Below are 12,533 nucleotides of genomic sequence, written 5' to 3' on the forward strand. Positions count from 1 at the left end.
CCCCAAAACTGTTTCTGATTAATTCATACACATATTCTTTTCTTTAGATTCCGCATATAAGTGAGATCATATGGTACTTGTCTTTCTCTTTCTGACTTATTTCACTTAACATAATGTTCTCTAGATCCATCCATGTGCAACAGTTTATTTTATGTTATAATGCCCCGTTCCATTTCCTCAAAGTACCTGGGGGATGCATTTCAGTGTTTGAAATGAAAGAAAACGCCTGATTTGTGCTGCGGCTTCCATGAGGATCCTACAGAAAACTGGAGACACTCCAGCACATTCCAGATCAGGGAAGTGTCTTTCTGCTCAGAGCTGATGAATTGGGTTTTGTTTTATTGAGGATTATTAGAGAGCGCTTCCTCTTTTCCCCATCTGTGCTGGTGGTTCTCCATCCTCTTAGCCCAGATCCATGCTCCACGGTTCTCCAAATTTATCTACGCACCCAGGAGGAGGCTGAGCTTTATGGATATCAATGGGTTCCTTGCCCTCTGGCTTCTGACAGGGTGTGGTCAACGGGAGGCACCCAGGAGGTGGAAGCGGGGGAGGAGAGGCTGCTCCTCCTTCCTCTGCTCCCTCTGGCCTTCCTGCTGTGCTCTGGAGAGGTCTGCACTCCTCTCTGAGCAGAGCTTCTGCTGGGAGGTTCCAGCCCCCCAGCCATTCCTTGGCCCAGGGGCCTTCAGCCCTACTATTCCCTCCCCGGCTTTAGCAGGCCCCAGGTGGTCCTGACTCCCCCTCTTGCTAATTCCTGGACACGCCACCCTCCCTTGTTGCTGCCTTAAACTGTGTCCTTAAGTAATTCTTTCATTAAATTATAATATCTTGGAAATCCCAGCTGCAGCGGCCTTCTGTTTCCTAGTTGGACCTCGACTGACAAGCCTTCATCCCGTTGCACCTGGAGTCTAGAGATGAAGACAGTCAGAAGCAGCCCTAATAGTCAAGGGTGTACAGGGTGTTTAAGTGGGGTTACTCAAATAGTCCTCTTCATCTGAAGCACCTGACAAGCATCAGAACTTTATGGTCCCTATAATCCAGTGAAGTGGAGTTATCCCCATGTTTACAGAAGAGGAGGTTTAAAGAGATGATTCAATAACTCGCCCCAGGTTACAGGGGTGAATAAGGGGCAGTGGCTGAATTTGAACCCAGCTTAGATGCGCTCCAGAATCCTGCCTCCTCCCCACCGCCTCCCATCTAGAGGGGTTTAATACATTCAAGAGCCAATGTCATGACAAGTCAGTCCCCTGTGCCTGGGAGAGAAGCTTGGCGACCCCAAAAACAATGTCACAGCCGCAGCTCTGATTCACTCTTTGGAACTCAAATGCGTTCAGGCATGCCAAGGCGATACAGCCAGCAGCGGAAAAGGCAACCTGGGATGATATTCCAGGGATGAACCTCAAGCTCCTTTCTCAACTCCTCAAGAGACCCAGAGCTTGTTCCGCCACTGACAGAGGGAACTGTCGCCTGCTCATTGCTCAGTGCCCCTGATGTAATGCACCACGGAAGAGGGCTCAATTGGGATGTTAAATAGCCGTAAATGACATTGTCACCAGCCTTCATAAAGCACCGTGACTCACAGCTCTAATTAAAACGCTGAGGGAAAAATGTAAAGAAAGGCTGCCATGGAAAACAGTGACACTCTGCAGAACTGCAAGATTATTTCTTCCAGGAAAAGAGGTGCTTGTGAGTGTGTGTGTGTGTGTGTGTGTGTGTGTGTGTGTGTGTGTGTGTGTGTGGAGAGGGGGCATAGAGATGAGAAGGCTGAATACTATTCTCCTAAGAAACGTGAGAAAATTTGACACAGAGGAAAGTCTAACTAAAGCTATTCCTGACACCCAACTTTTTATTATGAAATATTTAAAGGGAGAAAATCTAAAAGACTAGTACAACACCCATAAACTTTCAAGTACATTTAATGACTATTAGCATTTGCCATATTTTCCTTGTGTGTCTGTTGTATCTATTGATTGATTAATCCATCCTTCCATCATCCATTGATCCATCATCTGTTGATCCATCATTTCTCTCTTTGACTTCATCTAGCTAGCCATCTATCTACCTACCTATGTACCTACCTACCTACCCAGCTATCTTTTACACTGAATCATTGGAAAATAAGATGCTTCAGCCCTAAATTCTTAAGCATGCATAGCCCAAGAATAAAGACAGTCTCCCACAAAACCCACAGTATCGTTATTACACCGAAGAAAATGAACTATACTTGCAAAATTTCACCAAATATCCAGTTAAATTTTTTTTTTTTTAAACAATGGTAACCTTAGTAGTAAATCTAATCCCCACCGCCTAGGAGAGAGAAGCCAGTCTACTACCCAGAAATTGGCTATCAAGGGGTTCTTGAGCAGGAAGATTTTTGGCTTCATGGGAGCTGGTTCCTATCAACAGAGTCTAAGATGAAGTGGACAGGGTAAACGGCTTCACTTAGACACCAGTTTGGGACCAGACAAGAAATCCAGTCTGATCACACCATGTTGTTTTCAAAAAGACCCTTCCCCCCAAACTCAACCTCCACGTGATTTCGTCCAATGTCATCACCCTTTTTAACCACAAAATGTGGCTCCTGATGACATCTTGCTGTTTCTAAAATGCACATACACCCTGAAAAGCCCCCAAACGGTATCAGCAGTAGGGAGATGCAGAAAAAAATATCATACTTTCTAAAGACAAGTCTTGAAGGAGGTACCCCCAAGAAATCCTGGGCACAGAGGGCAGCAGTTAAGGAAACATTTATCTACGTAGGAGTTTTGCATGTTTGCTAAGAAATAATAATAATAAAAAAGAAATAATCAAAAACAATAAAAATATCAAGGCAAAAAAAAAAAAGCCATCCGGTTTCATTATTTTATCCCATGCGTGGTGACAAATAAAGGAATTTCCTTTTAGTGACTACCACATTAGGAGAGAAATGACAAGTGAAGGTCTTTCCAACTGAGACTTATCTTAATAAACGAGTGCATAGATATTATTGACTCTTTTCATTACCTGAATTCTGGTACACGAATGTAATTGGTTTTCATTTTCCTTATTGAATATTTTAGAGCCGAGAGACTCCTTCAAAAATCAAAGGGAAAAATATGCTCAAAATATGTCAGTTGCTATCGAGTATTATTCTGATTTATCCCTGTCGGTTGTATCTTTATGCTTAAAATTCCTGGAATGAATGATCACAATGTGATCCACATAGCTGTCCTCACAGCCGAAGAGAAGGGACTGATCAGATCTCCTGCCCCACTGCACTGCCGTTACTGCCAAGTTAACCACTTTCTCGGATACCGGAAGTCCTTGAGGGCAGGAATGGTATCTCCCATTTCTCTATGCCCCAAGCCTGTGGCACAGAGCTGGGAGTCAGGGCTTATTGTTAGATGAAAAAGAGGCTTTCCTGACTCTTGCTGATGACAGGAAATCCTCTAGCTGAGAAGCACTGGCTGCTCACCTATATTATCTGAGGTTGGGCAAGCTTTTTGAGTTTACAAGCTCCCTTCTTCATTTCTACCTTGGAAACAGATTCCAGAAAGGCCCACCGTTTTAATTCCCACAATAGCAATTTCACTATCAGGTTTTGCATAAAGAAGAGATTCCTGAGTATTATCTAATGCTGGTGGGCAAAGTTTCCCGCAGAAGCTGGGACACTTTTCAGCACACCCCTGGAAATCTGAGGAATTGCTTTCGGGTGCCTTTAGTTGAAGGCTCCCAAAGCATCTCTCGCATGGCCAAAAAGAAGGCCTGTGTTGTCTAGGGAATCCCAAAGGAGAAGAGGTGATCTTATGATGCCAGGTGACAGAATATGTAAACCAGAGGTGAAGAAAGGCCGGAATGGACCTGGGAACTCTGCTCCCGCAAAGGGCTCTAACGGAGCAGCCTTTCTTTCAGGAACTGTCAGCAGAAATCACAAATTCAACTGATGGACAAGTTTTGGGCAAATGTTCATCTTGGGTGAGGCAAACAATGTTATGGTTAACCAAGTCTTTAAGGGAAAATACTCTTGGGGTGGTAAACTGAACTGTCTTGATTCGTTAGGCAAGTGACAGAAATAATATTTAATGAAAAGGTCTGTGACCTAAAGGCAACAACAACCCAAACGACCAAACCAAACCAAACTAAAACACAAAGCCTGTACCAGTGAAAGAGAACATACCTGCAGATTTCCGAATGGAGACGCCCTTGAATTCCAACTCCACTTCACTGAAGAGAAGATTGGGGCTGGGTGAGTGGAAGGGGCACAACGCACGTGGGCTGGCTCACTAAAGGGGTCTCTCATTTTTGCATTTCTTTTGTTCTGATCATCGAGACGGGCCTGATGCTCTCCTCTCCCCAGAGATACACATTTATGCTCTTGCGGGATCCTCCTAACAATCCCATGCAGTAGTTACAATCCCCATTTTATGGACGACATGCCTGAGATGCAGCGAGGTTAACACACATTCCAAATCACAGATTCCACAAGTGCTTAGAGCCAGTTGCTTCCCCAGATGACGTCCTCTTTTTGATTCTTACTGCGACTCTCTGCCTTTCAACCGGGCTGCACTTGACCCAGTTTGGCACCGGAGACCCTATCCCTAAGAGGGTGCTACAATTCAGAAGGCTCCGATCAGGAATCTCAGAGGCCGTTTCCTCTGAGAAGTCCTCCCTGATACCCCCAGTCACCCATCCTAAGTGTTGCAGCAGCATTTCACCTCTACCTCTCTTACAGAACCTTCACGCCTGGTACAGGGCTTGTTTGGTGCCCACTGCCTAACCAGATGGCAGGCTTTGTGCCCACTGCCTAACCAGACGGCAGGCTTTGTCAGAACAGGGCTCACACCACCTTAATCCAGGCACCTGGCCTTGGGGCCCAGCCCTGGGCCTCCCATCTAACACTCATCATTACACATTTGACAAATGTGCTGACGCCTGCCACAGAACCACACATAACTGCTGCTCAGCTTCGGCTTATCACTAAATACGGTTATGCCAAGATCCGCTGCCCGCTGTACCCTGTTAGCTATGCTTTTATTGGGGACTTAGGGGCGTTTTCTGTTGACAGATCATTTTCATTTAATAGAGTCAAGTGGACTCAATTTTCCAGCCTTGCAGGATGCTGCTCATAATTCTCCTTTCCTAGGAACAGGCATGGGAATGGCACAAACAAACGCAGGACTTGCAAAGGTTGGGTGGGGGACTGACTTAGCTGTCGAAATGACTTTAATCCAATGGCTTTGGTGAAACCAGTAGTCGTTAGACAGGGTTTATTAGCTCATAGGATCACCTGGTTCCCGAAGTTGTACCTGATAAGTCATTTTTAAAGGGATTGTCTCTCTGAAAGGACAGATGGGTCAACCCATGGGAGTCAACCCCTGGTTAGTGGGGACTCCGAGCTCATGTGCTCAAGGTCAGGGTGGGAGGAATAAGGCTCTGTCTCTCTGACCAGTTTGTTTAATCTATGACAACAACTGGGAAAGAGACAGAATTAATTGTCCTTTCAGTTCAGAATCTATAGGGCTTCTCAATACTGAATCCAACACGACGTTATCATATATGAGCACTGGGCAAAGACACTGAGCTTCTATCCCAACTTGCTGTGTGAATTTCAGCAAGTCACATACCTTTTCTGGGCCTCGCTTTCTCCATTTGTAAAATGAGGGTGATGGACAAGAGCTGAGGGCATTAGTATGCCCTGGAGAAGTCTCATGAAAACTACAGAACTTCAATCTCCATTGGGGAGACTGATTTGTTAGATCTGAGGTGGGATCTCTCTGTTTTTAAGCAGTACCTTGGGGGAGTCTGATGCTGACGGTCTACTGGGTTGACGTTTGGCATTTCCTAGATTAGATGATGTCTCAATGCTGCGTATATTAGAATGAGGAAAATGGTCATGTCTACCATCATTGCAGCCTTTGTATGGTTAACCACACAAACCCACAAACTGCCTCATGGTGGGGAGTATGTCCCTTTGTTCACACAAGCCATATGAAAATTGATCCTGGAATACGAAATTCAATTTCTGTGCAATACGGGTTTGAATAGGAAAACGCCCCAGTTCTAACAGGTACAGACAGTTGCCTGTTGCTCTCAACCATGTTGCAAGGCTCACCAAACTGCACACAAACCCACAGACACTGAGTGACATGCAACGTGCCAAGTCTTGTCATAACGCACCCCAAAACATACACCCAAGAAGGCAGTACCACTAAACCTGTGTGTAATCATAACACGCAAGTGAACTGACCCCCAAATCTTCCAGCATCCTTGGAAATCGGCACCCCCAGAGCAGGGAAGTTTTTGGACAACTGTCTGGATGGTACCTTGGACAGCTCCTGGAAGGTCAGCTCCAGAGACTCTGGAAAAGCAGACCACTCCCAGCCTCTGTGAGATATCCTTCCTGGTGTGGTTTTTCCCCATGGAAGACTGGGATGGACGGGTGGCTTTGGCCATTTGGGGAAAATGAATAAGAGGAAAGATGAGCAAAGGACAGGCTAGTCTGGAAACCACATCCACGCTTATTGGCCCCAAATGGTTGCTACAGAAGACTTCCTTCTGGAGTTCTCTTTCCTGTACAATCACCAATCTTGGCACAAAACCATTGTTTCCAGAAGAAGTTTCACATACATTATCACAAAACAACCCCTTGTGGGAGTCACTCTTCTCATTTTGCAAATAATGGAACAGAAGCTCAGAGAGGTTAAGTGACTAGCCAGAGATCACAGAGCCATAGAATGAACTAAGCTTAGCCTCAAGCAGAGATCCTTACCAGATCTCTTTACTGTGTTGCGTGCTCTTTCCCTACATGGGCTGAGACTTTGGGGAAATCACAATTTCTGGAGGCACAGTCATGCTTCTGAGTGTTGGGGTAGCCTCTGGCTGAAGAGCAACCCCCCCTCCGTCCCCCCTTCCACACACACACACACAAATTAAGGAGCCAAAAACCAGGACCGGTGAGTCTCCAGTTACTAGCGAGGTGACCACGGGCAAGTTGCTTGGCTTGCCCTGCCTCAGTTTCCATATCTGCAAAATGGGGTTTGGATCATTGTACTGGTGACCTGGAGGAGCTTGGGGGAGTATTCCTGGGATATTCCAGGAACATCTTGTGTGTGACAGTGGCTTGGAGATGGCACAACGCTGTGCGCCCTTCGGGGCTTCTGGAATCAAGGCTGGTGGAAAGAACAGGGGTGGTGGTGGTGGTGGTGGGCATGGCGGGTCAGAATGTCTCCCTTCGGAGGCCTGCCAAGGCTTCTGAAGTCTGTTTTAGCTTAAGTTCAAAATAACAATGGGGAGAATCAACGCTCCCTTGTGTCTTTGTGAACCCACAGTGTTTGCCCAACCCTGATTAGAGAAATGAGGAAAAAAAGGGGAGGGGGGGTTCCTTCATTCCCTTGAGGGTCTGAGTGGCCAGCCCCTTCCTCCCTTATCCCAAGGTCCTGGGCCACCAGAGGAAGAGGTCAGATGATGCCCCCTGCGCGTGCTGGCCAGCACTCCCCCTCTGCGGAGGGGAGGGACACAGAGGGAGGGGAGGAGCACTTCTTCCTACCCCTTGTGCGTTCTTCTGGGGCCTGAGCTCCTGGTTTGAGCTGGGCTATAAGGGTCTCATTTGCCGGGGAAGAACGTATGCGTCTTCCTCCCAGGCAACTTGGGTCCCACTGGAGGTGAGCGCAACCTACTGTAGCCTGGGGACCCTCAGAGGCGGGCCGGTCCCCCAGTTCCCATGGGCAGGAAACCCACAACCATCAATCTCCCAGGTCTGGTCCCACAGCATTAAAATAATAAAACAGCAGCAACGTTTCCTGCGAATGGCGCGCTTGCCCTAGGCTTTACATTCGCATTCCTGATTTTTTAAGGTCCTCACTACAGTACCGCGAGAAAGGTACGCGTCGTGTTCCTCATTTTCCAGACAAGAGAACGCTGGCTTAGAGAGGTAAAGGGATTTGCCTAAGGCCAGACAGTAAGTAAAGGGTAAATCTAGGAATAGAAGCCAGGGTTATCGCTTGAAAGTTTCCTGCTTCTACCGCTTTCTCGGCGCACACCTCTCCTCTGCGGGTCCGGCCCAGACAGCGCGCTCCGAGCTCTCGGAGAGCCGCGAGCGCACGGGTCACAGTGCCCTGGGGGTGGGGGCAAGCGTGTGGTCTCCAGGGCACAGTCCGGAGAGCCTTATGCGCCCCCTCAGGCCCAAAGGGCCCCTTGGGTGGCCCTGGAAGTTGGATCTCACGGGGACCTTGCTCCAACCCTTGGCCACCTGGGAGCAAACATACCGCGCTCAGTGGTGCCCTGCCTGGCTCCGAGTGAAGCGCGCCCCTCACCCGTCAGGAAGACGCGCCGGGAGCCCGAGCGCCTGTTTCTAGCGGAAGGCACAACTTTCCCAGGTTCTGGAGACCAGCGCTCTTGCACAGCAATGCCGTCCGGACCGACCACGAGGAGCAGGCGGCCCTGCTAGCACCACCGGGGTGCAGTGAGGATGCTCGCAAAGTTGGAAGCTGGGCAGAAGCGACGTTCCCAGGAGCAGAGCCCGCCCGGTCTCGGCCCCCCGCCGGGGATGGCTAGCAACGCCAAGGAGTCCACCATTCACGCGCGCGCACAGGTGCCAGGCCTCGGGAGCGCTGGGCACGGAGGACACCTTCAAGTTGAGGTTGGGCAGGCGCCCCGATTCCCCGGGACCAGCGTCCCCCCAGCCCCGGGCTGTCCGCTGGGGGGGAGCAAGCGGTGCCCAAAGGTTCCGCCATTACCGCCAGCGCGCGGTCGGCGCTGTGTCGTGGCTGGAGGGGGACGCGGGTCCCTGCAAAGTTGGAGTGGGGTGGGCGTGACGACCCCCACGACCGGAACCCCGGGCCCGGGGCCGCCCGCGGGGAGGAGACCCAGGCAGCCCCAACCAAGTTGGGACGCGGCAAAGCCCGCGCCTCTCGCGCGCCCTGGGGGCTGGCACCGCAGCGGGGAGCACCGAGGGACACGGAGGGGACGCGCGCCGCGTGGGCCGAGAACTCACCGGTCGGCGAGCTGGGCAGACCCGAGGCTGCCTCTTCGTGCTGCGCACCCGCCCGCCCGCGAGTCCGCTCGCCTGCCCGCCTCTTCCTCCTGCTTTTCCTCTGTCTCTACCTCCTCCTGTTTCTCCTCCTCCTCCTCCTCCCCCTGGTTCCGAGTCCTCGGGGCCTCCGACCCGCGGGCTGGAGGGCGGCAGTCGCCCCGCTCACCGCCGGGAGGAGCGGCGCTCGTCCTTCCCCCTTCCCCTCGGCTTTGTGCCTCTCGGGTCCCTCCCCACCCCCTCACGCCTGCCCCCCCCTCCCGTGTCCCCTCCCCTCCCTCCGCCCAGCGAACCCAAGTTGGGGATGGAGGCTGCGGGCTTCCCCGCGCAGAGCCCGGTGCCCCGCGCGCCCCTGCTCACCCCGTCCACCCGGAGCCTGCCGGCCGCCGGGCCGCCCCTCGGAGGAGCCGCGGCGCTAAGGACCTCCTCGCGCGGCGGCTGGAAACGCGGCCTCCATGTGTAGGGACCGAGCCGTGAGCTCAGCGAGGGTCGTGAGGGGGAATTTATTTCTTAATGTCCCTCCTTATCCTCTCATCGCTGAAACGAATTAGTGGTGACGTCCAACCCGGCTGGTTTATGGGTGTGGGGAGGGAGACGTCGCAACCCTCATTAAAAGAGCCGCTCTGGGCTCCAAAGCATACATCTTTTATATAACCTAATTTCCATTTTTTCCCCCTATGAGGAAACACACACACACACACACACACACACACACACACACACACACCCCATGGCAGTTTCTGGGAACCCGGAGGGGGCTGAATGTAGTAACCACAGGACAGGTTTCTTAGGCAGAGGGGCCCCCAGGGGAGGCAGGGATGGTTATTTCTGTCTCCACATCACTGTTGGGATAACATTCCTTAATGGGACAGTGGGGTGCACGGCCTCCCACGCTGGGCAGGGCTGGGAGTCCCCAGGAGCTTCAGGAGGTTGTGCCTGAGCTCTGGCCCTGGCTCTCGGGTGGGCAGACCCAGACACTGGCAGCCAGTCCTGTAAATGTTGCCTTGCTCTGGTCTTCCCTGGGATCAGCGCTGAGGCAGGACAGCAGGGGAGGGTGGATGGGGGAAGGGATGTGCTCACCTGTGGCCTGGTAGACCTGCAGGCAGGGAGAGGCCAAGGGCTCGGCTGGGGGAGGGGAAGATGCAGAGAATCAAGCTCTCCTTCCTTTTTTAGGGGCCCTAACATATGGGTAACCATATAAACCCGTCTGAAAAGCTGTCTTTTCCTGGGCAGATTGCAAAGGATTTTGCATTTGCTGCTGCTCACACACTCTTGGGGGAATGGGGAAAATCAAGGAAAAAAGAGAATTCAGTCTCTCTCTCTCTCTCACACACACACACTCAGCACCAGGCTCTGAGTGGCTTCATTTTCCCCCTTCCCAGCCTCACCAAGGGGAGCAAGCCCACTCAGGCTGGAGCCATGCAGAGAAGAGGCAAAGAGGAAACCACCGGCCCCCTTGTTACTAATAAGCGCTTTTCAGACTGTGTTGCACCTCCAGCATGAGAGAAGGGGGTGTGCGTTTCGGGGCAGGAAGAGGGGTGTAGGGGATGAGGAGGGAGGAAGGATTAAAGATTAAGCTGGTGGGGTGCATGGAGGTCTGTGTTGTCTTCAATGTGCCCGAAGGAAGACTCGAGAAATTCCTTCTCGGCTGTGGGCTCTGCCACTTCCCGACTGTGCTACATGGGGCAAGTTCCAGAGCCTCAGTTTCCCCAGTGGTGAACCGTGCCTGGCGTCACTGTGAAGCTGCATACAATCAGACGATACCGGTGAAGCTCTTGGCATAGTGCCTGGCACGTAGTAAATGCTCAGTAAACAGGAGCCAGAAATAATAGTAACGATGGTGAGAACAAGACAAGTGACATCAAGGCTGGGTGGGGCATCGCAGGGCAGCAGGGCTGGAGCTGAGTTCTTCCAGCCCCGGCTGTGCTTCCCTGCCTGAACCATTTCAAAGTTGAGCACTGGGCTTCAGTGGTGTCACACTCAGAACCCTGCTCCCCTCAATTACCATGGCAACTGGGGAAAATCAGGAAGCCCGCGGGGGAAGGGAAGCTGCTTTTCCACTGGGCTGACAGTTCACCTGCTCAAAACAGGGACGATGCCTGCCCCTGTGCGGCTCAGGCCAGAAGAGGCCCGCGGTGAGGCACCTCTTCTCCTGGAGCACCAGCTGTTTTGAAATTGGGGAGAAGGGTGGTTGGTAGGGAAAAGGGCAGCCGTGAGATGGTGGGGTCCGGGCCAAGACCGGGCTGTGCCTGCAGAAGGCAGAGTTGGCCTGGGTTCAGGGAAAGGGCAAGAGAAACCCCACTCCCCCAATTGTGTTCTCACCACCAGGTGGCCTGGTGCAACTGAGAGCAAAGTACTGCAGGTGACATAACTCTTGAGGTCGAGATTTGGGAAGACAGGACCTCTGAGCCCAGACCAGGAGCTGGTCATCACACGGGGTCCTGTGTGTGGGTATGAGAGAAAAAGATGGGCAGAAAGAACGAGAGGGTAGGAGCGGGAGAGATGGAGACAGGCTCTTTTTCCTTTCTCTGGTTGTTTCCATAGGGGTCTATAGCGGACTAGTAGCAATACCAATTGCAGTAGTAGAATAATAGCAATCTTATACTGAGCACTTAACATTTTGCCAACCTGGAACCAAGCATTTTATAGGAACATCTCATTGAATCATCATAAAAATGGCAAGAAGTTATTCTTTTTCTCATTCCCATTTTACAGAGGGGAAAGCAGAGGCTCTGAGAGGCAAAGTGACTTGCTCCAGGTCACCCAGTTAATTGGTGGTAAAGCAGCGATTAGAACTCCGGTTCTAAATGAACCCAAATCAGGGCTCTTCCTGCCTCCCCACCACTGCCTTGTGGAGAAAGAGGGGAAGTAACTATTCAGAGCAGTCTTTCAGTGTGGCAGGGGAGTGTCTGGCTTTGGGGGACCCGCTTTGCTTGTGCTGGGCTGTGACCCCAGAGGGCTTCCACAGCTGGCTCTGAAAGGCCAGAGTTCATAGCCACATGGGCTATGCAGAGTGATGGTACCCCAAAAGCTCACGGGCACACTGCTTCATGAATTCTTTCCTCCTTTGAGGCTGCCGAGACATTCACTCTAATCTGATTCCACCAGGAACCCCTTGGTGTTCAGGGGTCGATGTTGATAACGCCATTCTTCTCCGGGATTCAAGCAGAACAGACACATCTAGGGGTCAGAGCAAGCTCTCCATAAATGGGCACCATGATAACAATTATTCTTGGATCTTCCCACGGGTCCTCACCCTCCATCCCTGTGTGGATGACAGGTGGATAAAAGGCCTCTCCCAACCGAATAAAGGCTTCTCCCTCTCCCCACTCCTTGCCTCCTGGACCCTAACCAGCCTCCACCAAGCAGCAGAGAGATGGCGTCTTGGGGTGCGGGGGTGTGTGTCCTGACAGAGCCAAAGGGAAGACAGGGAAGAAGGAGGTTCACCGATGTGGCTGCCACCAAGGGGGTAATACATTATCCAGGGCTAATGAAAACATAATTATCTTCTTTTGGCTGCAGAGAGGGG

The 12,533-nt window shown here is 51.4% G+C and overlaps 1 protein-coding gene across 5 annotated transcripts in view; it reads right to left on the reverse strand.

Annotated features, from left to right (window-relative positions):
- The window catches only part of NOS1 (nitric oxide synthase 1), a gene marked incomplete at its 3' end in the record, with an annotated part of 105,868 nt that extends 96,332 nt beyond the window's left edge, over nucleotides 1-9,536 (reverse strand). For 3 of the 5 annotated variants that reach the window (XM_081037070.1, XM_081037073.1, XM_081037074.1), the window contains exon 1: nucleotides 8,969-9,109. Of the gene's footprint in view, nucleotides 1-8,288; nucleotides 8,348-8,968; nucleotides 9,110-9,364 lie in introns of those variants that run through there. The other 2 variants (XM_081037071.1, XM_081037072.1) reach the window with 2 other exon arrangements.
- Nucleotides 9,537-12,533: the final 2,997 nt, after the last annotated feature.

The sequence above is a fragment of the Rhinolophus hipposideros genome, assembly GCF_964194185.1.
Source record: "Rhinolophus hipposideros genome assembly, chromosome: 24".
Classification (NCBI taxonomy): Eukaryota; Metazoa; Chordata; class Mammalia; order Chiroptera; family Rhinolophidae; genus Rhinolophus; species Rhinolophus hipposideros.